Genomic DNA, 15,839 nt, shown 5'->3' with positions numbered 1-15,839 from the left:
ATCAAGGGAAGTAGATTGGTAAGACGGTAGCTGGTTGTTGTGTATAATAGCAAATTATTGCAGTTCAGATTTTACTCACAAAATGCTTGTTGAAAATAATTTTTATGGCGTTTCACAAAGCCACAACTTCATTTCTTATTAGTAATTAATTTATTAGCATTTATTTATGTTTTTATGATTTGTATGAAAACCTGACGTGTTGGAAGAAATTCGAGATTATTTCCGAATTCAGCACATAGTCTACAAATCTGTCAAGAATCGCATATCAGATGCAAAACAACAAAAGTTTCAAAATTCAAACTAATGTTATCTGAGGCAATCACATTTATATGTTGGTAAAATTACAGTATGTTACATAAGATGTGTCTTGCTCTCTGCTTTGCGGTTCATTGCGATCTGTGGTATTCTGTTTTTTCTGTTTACTTGAAATATGCGGTTTGCATTACAGCTTTTCTGTTGGATATTGGTCTTATGTAATCAACCACAACTTTTTATCATAAGTATTCATTACTTATTATATTCAACCATTTCTTTTCGAATGCAATTTTATTTGTGTCTCTTTCCTGTTTTTATTATGAAATATTCTAAACTAAAATATTCGTATTTCGCAAAGACATTACCGGTACTTTGAATATCAACATTTTATTATTTGATAATTTCAAATTAGTATTGATAATAATTAATTACAATTTGTAGGTCAATATTTTTTAAGATCATCTTTTGTATTTTAACTGATCATTAAAAAAATAATAAGGATTATGATTTATATCTTACGAACATTGTCCAGTCTCCGTTTCCCTGCTCATTCTGAGCTGTGCTCGGTAATGGGTTCAATTCCCGCTGGGGTTAATTACCTGGTTGGGTTTTACCCCCGAGGTCTTCCCAAACTGTAAGACGATTGTCAGGTAATTCTAAGGCGAATTCTCGGCCTCATCGTACCAAATACCATCCCATTATCACAAATTCTATCAACGTTAAATAACCTAATGGTTGATGCATCGTCGGTAAATCTACTTAAGGCTTTTAAGGAACCCGCAGGTTCATTGCCGCCCTCACATAAGCCCGCCATCGATCCCTAACCTGAGCGAGATTAATCCAGTCTCTACCATCATATCTCACCTCTATCATATCTATACCATCATATCTCACCTCTATCATATCTATACCATCATATCTCACCTCTATCATATCTATACCATCATATCTCATCCATTTTAATATTATACGTCTCGTCCTCCTTAAAGGTCTTTTTCCCTCTGGCCTCCCAACTAACACTCTTTATGCATTCCTGGATTCGCCCATACGTGCTATATGCCCTGCCCATCTAACGTCTGGATTTAATCTTCCTAATTATGTCAGGTGAAGAATACAATGCGTGCAGTTCTGCATTGTGTAACTTTCTCCATTCTCCTCTTACTTCATCCCTCTTTACCCCAAATATTTTTCTGAGCACCTTATTCTCAAACAGCCTTAACCTCTGTACCTCTCTCAATGTGAGAGTCCAAGTTTCACACCATATAGAACAACAACCGGTAATATAACTGTTTTATAAATTCCAACTTCAGCTTTTTTTTAGGGCAGACTGGATGATAGTTCCTCAACTGAATACTAACAAGCATTTCCTATATTTATTCTGCTTTTAATTTCCTCCCGAGTGTCATTGTCGTCAAATATACGTAACTGAGAAAAGAAAAAGTCATCTTGGATTTTCGTATGAAATTGTTACATCATACAATTTTGATATACAAATCAAGTTATTTTTAGTTTTATGTAGAATATTGTGTACTGGTAGGTATTTCTTTGACGACTGGGCTAAGAAGATTATGAATAGGGCTAGGATTTTGATGAAATTGCATCTTTTTTCTAGTAAGCCAGAAACATAGCCGCTTTAGTATTTATATGTTATGTGATAAACTGAATGTTTTAAGACATATTTGTTAGGGCATTTTTTTGCATTTTTTGCCTGTTTTAACTCATAAGAGCATCTTCTGTGTTATTCGGACATTTTTTAGGCATTTTCATTTAATTTTGGCCACAAATCCCCATTATTAATATACAATAATGTTTATTTCCTTTCATATTTTGTTTACATATTTTGTCCATTAATACCCTTTATTTTTTACTTGGTTATTTGACGACGCTCTATCAACTATGAGGTTATTTAGCGTCGATGGAGTTGGTGATAGTGATATGATATTTGGCGAGATCAGGCCGAGGATTCGCCATAGATTACCTGACATTTGCCTTAAGGTTGGGAAAAACCTCGGAAAAAAAACCAACCAGATAATCAGCCTCAGCGGGAATCGAACCGGCGCCCGAGCGCAACTCCGGATCGGCAGGCAAGCGCCTTAACCGACCGAGCTACGCCGGTGGCTAATACACATTATTTTATATAATATTTTAATCGTTTTTCTACAGAAATATTGCCATTTTAACGTAGTACACCCCATGTAATAGATCAGTCCAACCACCCCTTCAATATAGACTCCTCTATACTTGCTAATTCCGTATAAGAGTGGCCTCGTGATAGGCTACATGGAAATAACATCAGGTAAAATAATTAATTAAAGTGCACCACTTAGAAAAAATTATGTGAAATTAAATAAACTTAAATGTTGGTACTAGAATTTAATTTAATTACCAGTCTAAATATTAAGTGGCACTTTTCCTACTACCGTATTTGATCGCGTAATCTGCGCCCCCGCGTATTTTGCGCACCCTACTTTTTAAGGGATTATTTTGAACTTTGTTTTTACTCCGTGTATTTTGCGCAGATATATTTTACGTACATATTTTTTTCAGTGTAGTAGGGATTACGTACATATTTTTTTCAATGTAGTAGGGATTTTGCTTCCCTACAGTCCATCGTAGGTAATTCACCAGCAACTGAAGTACCTGCTTCAGAAAGAAACCCCAAAGTCCCGCCACTTTAACAATGCTTGTCCTTGGTAGAGACAAGTTACCGGTATAGAAAATTAGCCCTACCGTAAATACTTACCTATGCATACAGTAGAACCCCGATTTTCCGTCACCCTATTAACCGATTGGTGGATTATCCGACTGTCTTTCTCGTATTTCTTTGTCTTTTTTTTTTTTTTTTTGCTACAGAACAAATATGAAGCACTGTACATTATATTAGTACAAGTGTTTATACAGAGTGTTTTTTTACAAACCTTTACCCTTATACAGTGTGGTCTCATCTTCGAGGGGCCGTACTGTCTGACTTCTATGCAAAATATCTTCCAGCGGTGTCAAAAGAAAACATGCTGTGTTACGAAAAAAACAGTGTAAGTAATTGAGTTGTTTGGGGAAAAACACTGTGGTTCATCTCGCATCAGAATACGAAATAGGAATTACAATTGTTCACGATTTAATGAAAAACAAATATAAAGTATGTAAATCTACAACATGAGAACTGTACTATTCAACTATTGTTGAAAACCAGACTTAAATTAGTGAATTTATAATCTATGAGCTACCTAGCGTGTTAAAATAGAAGACCATGGAGAAAATTACGAAACTGTATTATGCACTTAATTTATGAAACCTTATATGGTACGGATTATCCAACTTTTTTGATTAATCGTTCACTCCACCTCCTTCATTACCACGGATAATAGAGGTTCTACTGTATACTAATTGAGATAAACTCAGAACAGGACCTCTTATTTGAAAAATCCGCATATTTTACGCATCCTAATTTTTCAGTGGCCAAAGTTAATTAAAAAGTGCGCAAATTACGCGAGCAAATACGGTAAGCCAATTTTAGAATGTAAAATCAATTTTTAGGGCATTTTTAAGGGCATTTTTGAAAGATTTTTTGGTCATAAATGCATTGTTTTTAGGACATTTTTTTATGGTTTTATAGGTCATCAAAATCCTAGCCCTAATAATGGAGCACTTATGTCTGTGCACACAGTGTCGTGGGCAGCAGGCACGCTGTAGGAACCCGTCTGACTGGCGAGACGGCTTGGCGAGAGGTTACTTTGTCTTGGCAGCCATGGAGCCTGTGGGAATTGTTCTTGTTTTTGTTGTTACTGTTGCGTCCCCACCCGTTCTCTCATTTCTTCAGAACTCATGACCAATCCCAACATCGCGAGCCGAGCAGAGAGGAGAAGTTGTTCTTCATGAACTGCGACCGTTACATTGACCTCTGTCTGTTTCCGAGCTTATGAAAACTCGGCAAGGCTCTCGTCATAATTGCTGCCCATCAGCAGAACGTCTGTTTGAGGGACGGCTCACCAGATGAGGAATGTTATGGAACTATGACCTTAGGGCCGACACAATTCTTACTCGTGTTGCATGTACATGAAACTTTGTTTTTATATGGAACCCATATTCAGACTCACAAATTAAGTTGTAACTTCAATTTGTGTTCCTTGAGAGAACATGGGAGCAGGGGCGAACGCAGAATTTTTTTTCGGGGAGGGATTTGAGGAGATAGTAAAAATGGAGTAATGAGAAATAAGTTTATATACTCACAATTTGTTTCCGAGTCACAAACATTTACAAGTTGGCCTGAGTAGCGTAGTCGGTATAGCCTTCTGTGCTCGAAGTTGCGGGTTCTACCCCAACCCAGCTCGATGGCATTTAAGTGTGTTTAAATGCGACAGGCCTCATATCAGTCGATTTACTGGCATGTAAAAGAAATCCTGAGGGAAAAAATTCCGGTACACCGGCGACGCTGATATAACCTCGGCAATTGCGAGCGTTGTTAAACAAACCATAATTTTTAAATTTTAACATTTACAATGACTTCAATACAAAACACTAACAGAATGACATTTATAGAAGAAGGCGACGAGGCTTCTTAGACATTTCATCCAGTACTTCATGAGCTTTTACTTCTACATTTTTATGTATATACATCAAGGCCAGTCCATTTAATCTGTCTGCTCCCATCGTGCTCCTCAAGTAAGTCTTCAAATACCGCAATGTTGAGAACGACCGTTCTGGTGTTGCTGTAGTTACAGGCAACGTGCAGAAAAGTTTCAGCACCTTGCGAGTGCAGAGAAAAATAATTTCATTGCACCTGTTCAAAGATGATATAAAATCAGTAGGTTTAGGTGAAGCTTTTTCTGATCAAGGAAATTTCTTCTCCACATCTTCAATTCATTGAAGAAAGACTCTGGTGATGCATCAACATCATTGGGCCACTGATTTACTATAGCCTCAACAGCAGTTTCTAAATCTTCATCTGATGCTCGCACTATGTTTTTAGGCAGAAAAGTTTGTATGGACTTTAGGATTCCCTTATGATTTAAAAACCTGTTCTTGAGCTGACTAACGAAATAGTCTAAGAAGAGAAGGAAAATTAAAAGCCTAAAATATTCTTCATGACTCTCTGTCTTGAAGTAAGAGTGCTGTGTTTGTCTTCCTGCAGTTCTTGGAATTTAACATTTTAGCAAAGAGAATTTACGTGGAAAACTCTCTAATTCTTATGTACATTCACGAATTAAAATTAATATTATTTTTGTTTCTTGTTTCGTATTTTTCTCAAAATTTCGGTAGGGGATGTATCCCCTTAATCCCCCCCCTGCATCCGCCCCTGCATGGGAGGAAGAGAGAAAGAAAGAATTTTCAACTCTTGTCGTCCATGAATGAAGCCCAAGTTTTGGGCTACTTAGATCTACACTGAAGTGAAGGGCATCGATCAGCAATCCGGAACAGTTGTTCAGATCGGATTAAGATACAATAGATCGATTAGGAAGGGGTGACTAACAGAAAACTAGTTTCCAATTCGAGTCAAAGTCAAGCAAGAACTGAAGAAACTGTTGTTGTGATAATTATATAAGGGGACCAGCAATATTTCAGCCCCTACGGTGTCTGAGTGGTCAGATCTTCAGCCTGTCACGCATGACATTTCATGCTCAAAATAGCCTATAGAACTGACTCCTAAAGCGCGGGTCACTAGTCGTCAATCACCCTGTATAATATATTTCTGTAGCTTAAGCTGTTGAGTGTAAGAAAATTACAAACTGATCTAAAGTCAGTTTTATTAATATGTTTAAGTTGATAGAGTAATAAAACTTGGTAACACCTCTCTCTCCAGAAGACGGTAAATTGCCTCCCCAGGTCAAAAAAGTAAAATGAGCTAAGGTACGAAAATTGCCTTCTCTTTATCTGAGAAAGCCAACGTGCTTTCAGTTTGTAAATACGCCACTATAATCAATATGGCCTGTAGAATTAAAGCGCGGGTCACTACTCGTGAATCACCCTGTATAATATATTTCTGTAGCTTAAGTTGTTGAATATAAGAAAATTACAAACTTTTCTAAAGTCAGTTTTATTAATGTAATGTGTGATAGAATAATAAAAGTTGCTAACACCTCCCTCCCCGAAGATGGTAAATTTCCTCTTCAAGCCAAAAAAAACTAAGTAAATTGCCTCCTGTTTATATGAGCTACGGTACGTAAATTGCATTCTCTTTACCTGAGAAAGCCAACGTACTTCGTTTCTAAATACGCCACTGTAATTAACATTTCCCTTCACATTTGCAGACATAGGACTGTCAGTAATATAGACTTACGTGCATAATTAGCACAAATTACTGGTATGGTTAAAAATGTGGTTTAATATGGTTCAGTTAGAAAAACTTCGTCGTATAACTTAAAATGTATTTAAAACATTAAATACTGACTTCTTTAAACATACAGACATTTAAAACAAATAGCCTTTACGAACTGAAGTGGATTAATCTGTTATTGTCGAAATGCAAGCATTGTACTGTACTATTATTATTATTATTATTATTATTATTATTATTATTATTATTATTACTTACTTACTTACTTACTTACTTACTTACTTACTTACTTACTTACTTACTTACTTACTTACTGGCCTTTAAGGAACCCAGAGGTTCATTGCCGCCCTCACATAAGCCCGCCATTGGTCCCTATCCTGAGCCAGATTAATCCAGTCTCTACCATCATATCCCACCTCCCTCAAATCCATTTTAATATTATCCTCCCATCTACGTCTGGGCCTCCCCAAAGGTCTTTTCCCCTCTGGCCTCCCAACTAACACTCTATATGCATTTCTGGATTCGCCCATACGTGCTACATGCCCTGCCCATCTCAAACGTCTGGATTTAAGGCTCATTCACAATGAAAATTAAACATGACGTAAGCGTTAACTTAAGAATGTAAACGTTACGGTAAAATCAAGAAGTCATAACATCATTCACGATGGGGACATGAACATAACCGCAAGCATACTTGGTAACCATGTAAACATAACAACGACGCCATTTCCTCATATTCTGTCGTATACTTCAGCGCTCCACGATTGTGTTCTGTTTGCAAATCACGTAAGCATAAGCATGAAAGTTTGGAGTTTGTGAATGATCCCATTTGGTAGCCTGGGCGCAAACTTCTGTGTTTATGTTACGGTTATGTTTAATTTTCATTGTGAATGGGCCTTTAATGTTCCTAATTATTTCATGTGAAGGATGCAATGCGTGCAGCTCTGCGTTGTGTAACTTTCTCCATTCTCCTGTAACTTCATCCCTCTTAGCCCTAAATATTTTCCTAAGAACCTTATTCTCAAAAACACTCAATCTCCGTTCCTCTCTCAAAGTGAGAGTCCAAGTTTCACAGCCATACAGAACAACAGGTAATATAACTGTTTTACAAATTCTAACTTTCAGATTATTATTATTATTATTATTATTATTATTATTATTATTGTTATCATTATTATTATTATTAATTATTACTATTATTACTACTACTACTACTGCTGCTACTACTACTACTACTAATACTACTACTACTACTACTATTATTTACTTACTTACAAATGGCTTTTAAGGAACCCGAAGGTTCATTGCCGCCCTCACATAAGCCCGCCATCGGTCCCTATTCTGTGCAAGATTAATCCAGTATCTATCATCATATCTCACCTCCCTCAAATCCATTTTAATATTATCCTCCCATCTACGTCTCGGGCTCCCCAAAGGTCTTTTTCCCTCTGGTCTCCTTACTAACACTCTATATGCATTTCTGGATTCGCCCATACATGCTATATGCCCTGCCCATCTCAAACGTCTGGATTTAATGTTCCTAATTATGTCAGGTGAAGAATACAATGCGTGCAGTTCTGCGTTGTGTAACTTTCTCCATTCTCCTGTAACTTCATCCCGCTTAGCCCCAAATATTTTCCTAAGCACCTTATTCTCAAACACCCTTAACATATTTTCCTCTCTCAGAGTGAGAGTCCATGTTTCACAACCATACAGAACAACCGGTAATATAACTGTTTTATAAATTCTAACTTTCAGATTTTTTGGCAGCAGACTGGATGATAAAAGCTTCTCAACCGAATAATAACACGCATTTCCCATATTTATTCTGCGTTTAATTTCCTCCCGAGTGTCCTTATTGTAGGGTTTCGTAACAAGCTGTTTTTTACGGTGATTGGTTGTTAGCCCTTCGCCCAACCCCCAAGCTGGAGGACCACCCCTTATCAGCTGTCCACGACTGCTTATTCAATATATTCGCAGCTACCCTCCATATCTGGAGGCCGTCTCCTCTATCCGCAACCTGAGGACGCGCCATGCCGTGGTGATAGCGACCCACAATACATGGACTCCTATTATTATTATTATTATTATTATTATTATTATTATTATTATTATTATTATTATTTTAGAACTCGGATTTTCATGACCTAAAAGTCAGTATTGCAACGTGGAATAGTTGAAAATGAGCAAACATTTCCTCTGTCACAGGTAGAATTCTCATTGTCGCTGGATACTTCGTTACGGTCTGGTGAACACTGGGTCCGAAATCTATTCACTAATGAACATAAACAAAAAGAAGGTTACAGCACCTTTACCGCAGGTAACGAAATCTGTGGCGTGCGGTTTACGCAGGGAAAGATTATTTTCGTTTAAAATAAATGTGTTCAGGAAAGAATCTTTGAATTCCAAAGCATTTAAACCAAGCCCTTTCTTTACATATCCTTGTACACAACTAATAATGTGTAGGATTGTCTACCTTTGCTTCGGCATGTGCGTCGGTCTGGGCCCTTCACGGGCTGTAGCGCCACGGATTATTATTATTATTATTATTATTATTATTATTATTATTATTATTATTATTATTATTATTATTATTATTCTATCGGCTATGATCAGATTTTTGTATTTTACAGATAATGAAGAAAAATGGGGGTATAAGGACACAGTACATCAGTTTTTCATAGATTTCAAAAAAGCATGTGACTCGGTTAGGATAAAAGTTTTATGTAATATTCTTATTGAATTTGATATTCTCAAGGCTCAGTGAAACTTACAGCAGACTCCGTATGGGCCAGTTTCTGTCTGACGCTTCTCCAATTCACTGCGGGCTAAAGCAAGGATATGCACTATCACCTTTACTTTTTAACTTTGCTCTAGAATATACCATTAGGAAAGTCCAGGATAACAGAGAGGGTTTGGAATTGAACGGGTTTCATCAGATGCTTATTTATGAATATGTTTGGAGAAAATCAACCAACTATTAGGGAAAACACGGGAATTTTACTTCAAGCAAATAATGACATAGGTTTGGAAGTTAATCCCAAGAAAACGAAGTATATGATTATGTCTCGTGACCAGAGTATGGTATGAAATGGAAATACAAAGATTGGAAATTTTCCTTTGAAAAGGTGGAAAAATTCAAATATCTTGAAGCAATAGTAACAAATATAAATGACACTCGGGAGGAAATTAATTTCAGACTAAATAAGGGAACTGTCTGTTATTAGGTTTAGAAGCTTTTGTCATCTAATCTGCTTTCAAAACAAATGAAAGTTAGAATTTACAAAACAGTTATATTACTAGTTTTGTGTGGTTGTGAAACTTGGACTCTCACTTTGAGAGAGGAACAGAGTTAAGGGTGTTCGAGAATAAGGTGCTTAGGAAAATATTTTGGGGCCAAGAGGGATAAAGTTACAGGAGAATGGAAAAAGTTACACAACGCAGAACTGAATAGAACTACATTAAACCTCATTTGTGTAACTCATACTGAGATGAAAACGAAACGTGGGCCGTTCTAGATATGTTATGAAGTTAATAATAATCAATTTTTTGAACATGAATATTTTTGGGGAAATATTTCGTCTTCAGTATAAGTTTTTACTTTTGTATTGTGCAAATAAAGTCTTTAGAATTGCCGTCGCGTAAATCTCGTTTTGTGATAGGCGTATTTCTTCAAATGTTTTATTGTTATTTTTCCAGATCTGACGTATGGAGACATTTGAGACATTGAGTCCTGAGACATCTGTTGTTTTATTGTTAAAGTTCAATATAATTCTACACTTAAAAAAAAAGTCACTGACACGAGGAAAATGCTGAAAAAATTCTTCAGGTTACAGTTAGGGCACAAATGTAGGTATATTATATTACATTTCGGGTCTCTGCACATACATCTTATATCACTATCATGTATGAAGTATGGTATTATTAAATTTAATTAGCTTGTTTTTAAATTTAATTAACTTGTTTTGTATTATACATATAGCTCAACTTATCGTTTTCGTTTGCGTTTGTAAATTTAATAATCTGATTAGCTATGTATTGTATACTTTTAGTAGAGCCATCGATGCAGCTCAGTCGGCAGACTCGCTGGGCTGCTGATCCGGAGCTGCGTTCGGGCTTGGGTTGGATTCCCCTTTGGTCTTTGGTTTCTTCCGAGCTTTTCCCCAGCCGTGGGACTGAAGCCGGATGGTCTATGGCGAGTCCTCGGCATCAACCCCTTTGATTTGATTACCTGGTTGGGGTTTTCCGACGTTTTCCCCAACCAAAAGGCAAATGCCCGGTAATATTTTGGCGAATCCTCGGACCTCACCTCACCTCACTACATCTCGCCAAAATACAGTAGAACTTGGTTATATCGACCTCGTTTTGTGCGACACCTCGCGTATAACGTCAAATAGTCTGTGGTCCCAACTAATTACCCATAAGACATATGCTTTTCTACCTTCCTTAATACGACAAACGTATATGCGTCTACCTCGCATATAAGGTCGTTTTCAACCTCAGTTTGGAATAAGATTTTCTAAGAACCAAAGTATCTTAAGAAATATTTTGTTGAAATCTGACCCTGACAAATTCTTTACAGTCTCCTTCCGTCATAGATCTCTGGAATGCAGGCGGATTCCCCAGCCCATTGTAACCTGCCCGAATTCATGCGGTATTAAATCAGTTTCGACAGGAAGTTTTCACTAAGTGCACGCATTTTAACGCAGTATGGCCACTAAAAGAAGTAAGTGACGCTTTAGCAGTCATTAGAATTATGAACATGTTCTATGAAGCTAGGGAAGGGAGCAGTGAAATTGCAACTGAAATTATGAACATATAACGTAATTTAGCTCTAGAAAGTGTGTATTGGGCAAGTAGAAGACAACAGAGTAAAATGACTGATTACTTCACTTCTGAGTAAAGTAGTTTGGTGGGTACTGAACAAACTGTTTTAATACAGAATACTGTATTTATAATTGTAGGCCTACGTGTATTTTATTATGTTAGGTATTAGGTTAGGTAGGCTTAAAAGTCAATACATAAATCTAAAATAAGTCTGATTAAGTTTGTTATTTTTCATTTTCCACCTCACCAGATTGATAATACGAATCTCGGTTACTAAGACACTCGTTTATAACAACATAATTTTTAAGGTCCCTTGGATGTCGTTATAACCAAGTTCTACTGTTGTAAAAAATTGCACAAAATTGTAAAAATTGTAGAAAATTACTAAATTGTAAAACTGTAAAAATTTGTAAAAATTGTAATTGTAATATTGTAAAATTTTGACTTGTTCCACATTTTAAAGCTTCATTTCTCATGTAAGATCTATGGAATAAAATAAATGAATGAATATAGTGTACTACTGGTTGTTCATTTCAAAGTGTGTCATGACGTCACTGTTGATGAGTCAGCGATTTGAAGCGAGTTTCAGCTTTTATGTCAGAGAAGTTGCCTATTAATCAAGGCGTTCAATCTGAACTTGAGAACGTTTACGGTATAACTTGAACGTCGTAGCAACAGATGGCGGTCTACCATAACCTCTTTCGAACTGTGTTTTGCGCAGCCAAGTCGTACGCAGGGTATTTGTTATCATCGGTTGCGTACGGCAACATTCCACAACACAAATCAAATGCTCCGTGTCCATGTTGACCGTCGAAGTTAATGTCAACAAATACGTAAGTAATCGTCTTAACCCTCTCCCCATATCCCGACAGTAAGAAAAAAAACTCACCTCAGTACATGTTTCGAAACAGTTCACATTCCTGCCCCTACCGGCGTTACCGTACGTATCGGTAAGTACTCTTCTGAATGAACGCCGTACTTGCTAAGCAACGTCTCTGACAGATAAGTAATACACCTCTGCGGAAGTGTAGGAAGATTGAATTCTCTAGGCTCATCGACTAGCCACGTGACGGCATACAGCGAACCATGACACACTTTGAACTGAACACTCAGTATACTGTCAGGATTCAGGAGGTTAGATATTAAATATTGTGAATAAAATCCGTCGAGTAGTTTGGAAAAATCGCTGTATGCGTACAGGCAGATGCCAAAAAGTGAAAAGCGTAATATCCTGGTGGTTGTGATGGTAATGAATATTATAATTATTAGTAGTTTTATTATTATATTCGTGGTCTATTACAATAGCAGAGCACCGAGGTAACACTCCCGTGTGGATCTACGATTGGAGAGGAATCGCAAGTAGTAATGAAATTAGCAGTGTTCAGGGAGAGTTGAGGCTTTCCCATTCTAATTCTGTACCACACGCCAAATCTGAGGCACTTCCTCTTAAGAGCACGTGGTCATACACTTCTGGATACCTGCCATCAAAATTTCCAAGTTATTATGCACTGTACCTTACTGTACTTCACCTTATAAGCAGACAGACAGAGAAAATACAGAAGCAATGCTCTCTTTCTGTTTAGTTATTTATTGGAAATACTGTACTTAACTTAATTATCAGGTGGAAATTCTAAATCACCTTTTGTACTCTTCAAAATATACTGTTCTCCAACCAGGAGATCAACCGTGAAAGGAATGTGTTTACTATTGCGTCATCTATTGGAGCGAAGTAGATAGAAAATATTATCGTTACAACGTCAGTTTAAAAACCATGCGCTCTCCTGCATATGTTATTTCCTGTATGAGGAGATTAAAAGACCAGGAGATTAACTGTGATCTAATTTTGTAACTAGGGTAGTATCAATATGTGTGTATCAATGTTATTGTTTGTGCTATGAGAGCTAGCCAATACAGATACGAGTACCCACGTGTGTGACCTTATGACATCAACATTCATTCACAGCATTACCCCGCTTCGTCTCAGTCCCCAAAGACTTTCTCGTGGTTGGAGTACAGTGCAATGCTTACGTCTTGCTTAGCCTAAACCGCATTTGAAAATCTTCTTCGACCTTTGTATTAAAATAATCTTCTCTTTCGGAAATTATCCTCGCCGGTCTTGGTGAGAAATCATCATTTTCAAATATCAAGTCCATAATCGTCCTCGCCATGATGAAAATTGTTGTCGTTAATGTAGGATTAATTATTTAAATGATCAAATATTGACCAATTAACTTAAATATAGTTTAAAGCTTAATTTTGTGTTGGTGAAATGCATTGTCTCTTTGAGTGTCAATTAAAAAAGATTTAAAGTGACAATTAAAGTTAAATATGTTTAGTGAAATCGGCCCTAATATCGGCCAAAAAACAGTATGCAATACATGTGTGTTAAGTGTATTACAGAAACTGAAAAGATTCCAATTTGTTTCGTCTTTTCAAAGTTTTCCTCGTTTTTGTACGTCTCACTTGTATCGCAATATAAGCCTACATGATTTTAAAAACATTTGACATTCATACCATTACTAACGTCTTGGACGGCCTTGCTTTAAATAATGTTATCAGTTGCAGCGTCCTGCATTTTGCAATTCCCACATTGTTTTGCGAAGCATTCGTCACTGGGTTTGATTGCCTTTCGGTAGTCTATGAGCCTCGCTTGAGACCACGTGACCAACCAGCTGAGAGAGAAACAAATTACTGACGTGTTATGGTGGGGAGAACGGACCGTGAGAACTCTACGCGCCTGCGTGTTGATCATATGGCTTGGTTATTCATTTCTGCCAGCAGTTCCAAGTAGGGCTTGGAAGAGAGTGGATGTTTAATGTTAGTGTCTCTCTCGACATTGACATAAAGTAGATTTCATAAAGAAACACCCGTTTTAATCTCTTGTAATAAACTTTTGTGTCGTATATCTACTTCAGATCAATGTGAGGTTATATTAAATGTAGCGAAAAGTATATCGTAGCAGCAAGACTGACTTCGTTTATGTGAACTGTGTTTTGCGAAGTGAATGTTCGGCAGCCATTTTTCTTAACAAAAGAGAAACTGAAAGCTACGTGTTAAGAGGGGAAGGGAAGGAGACTTCTTTTTTATTTTAATTTGTTTTGTTTCTTTCGTACAAAAACGTTAAAGAAACAACGTGTGAAAATTGAATGTGACAGTGCGTGTTGTATGAAGAAAGATTTTGTGAAGACTGTAGCAGCCTTGAAAGGACGTTGCCCATTTTACAGGTAGGAAAAAAAATGTAATGTTTGTATTATCAAACTGTTATGTCGATTTAGTTTTTGGACGTTGTAATTATTTTAATGTTTTCCTTAACATGATCTCGGTAACTTATTATTTTCTTTTATAAAAGTAGCTGAAGTTTTCACCTTCTTTAAATCAAGGCTAAGAATTCTTTGTATATGTGATACATTACCATAGTATGAAATTATTAACTTATTTTAGAACATAATTTATTTTTGTTATTATAATTCGCTTCTGTTGTTAGTACTATCTCGGGTAAATGAATAGCGTGGCTTGTTTTAAAAAAGAATGAGCAGGCCTACTCAAAATTAGAGATAATATGATTGAGTTTTTACAGTACATTGTTGTGCGAAGATCTTCCGGCCTTATTAAAATAATCGGCTAAATGAAACTTCAGATCCACGTAACAGATTTTTTAGTGTTCAGGTATATCAGTAATATATTTTAATTCTACTTCTGCATTTATCCATGTTTTGAAACATATGTGAGTTTATTTTTTACTTTTACTTAATATCTTTGGAAAATGGGCTGTGACAGTCTTCTAGATTTCTGCGTTGTGGCTTATTTATTTTGAAACATGTAAATTTAAGTTCATTTTTTTGTCTGTAATGGACCTCTTTTGTAATACTTGAACAGTTGCTCATGTTTTGAAACATGCGATGTAATTCTCTTTATTTTATTTTAAATTGCTTTAAAACATGTAAGGTACAAGTTCACTTTTCGCTTTTTTTTAATAATATGTCACTAACATTATCTGTGACAGGTCTTCAATGTTACATTCATACTATCTACATTGACTCCTGTTTCGAAACATATGGTGCGTAATTCACTGTATTTTTTATTTATTTGCTTTGAAATATGTAAGGTATAAGTTCACTTTCTGCTTTCATATTATGATGCCTCCCCAAATATTGTCTGTAACAGGCCTTTATGTTAAATATATATATATATATATAGTTATTTAACGACACTGTACCAACTACGAGGTTATTTAGCTTCGTGATAGCTAGATGAGGCCCAGGATTCTTCATAGATTATCTTACGGTTGAGGGAAACCTCGGAAAAAACCCAACCAGGTAATCAGTCTAAGCGGGATTCGAACCTACGCCCGAACGCAACTACTACTAATTATACATTTAATTACTCGTTTTTTTTTAAATTTGTAGTGTGTGGTTCATTGTAACAGGTCTTTGTCGTATATACTAGAAGTAGGTATAATATGTAATATATAATTATATTTCCTTAT

The 15,839-nt window shown here is 36.4% G+C and overlaps 1 protein-coding gene across 1 annotated transcript in view; it reads left to right on the top strand.

The window, feature by feature from the left end:
* Nucleotides 1-14,124: 14,124 nt before the first annotated feature.
* Ip6k (Inositol hexakisphosphate kinase) overlaps nt 14,125-15,839 on the top strand; it is a 170,646-nt gene continuing 168,931 nt past the window's right edge. The window contains exon 1 of the mRNA XM_069844529.1: nt 14,125-14,577. The gene's annotated coding sequence lies outside the window, so the exon portion shown is untranslated. The remainder of the gene's footprint in view (nt 14,578-15,839) is intronic.

Source organism: Periplaneta americana, chromosome 13, assembly GCF_040183065.1.
Source record: "Periplaneta americana isolate PAMFEO1 chromosome 13, P.americana_PAMFEO1_priV1, whole genome shotgun sequence".
Taxonomy (NCBI): Eukaryota; Metazoa; Arthropoda; class Insecta; order Blattodea; family Blattidae; genus Periplaneta; species Periplaneta americana.
This window is presented reverse-complemented; position numbering and strand designations above follow the sequence as displayed.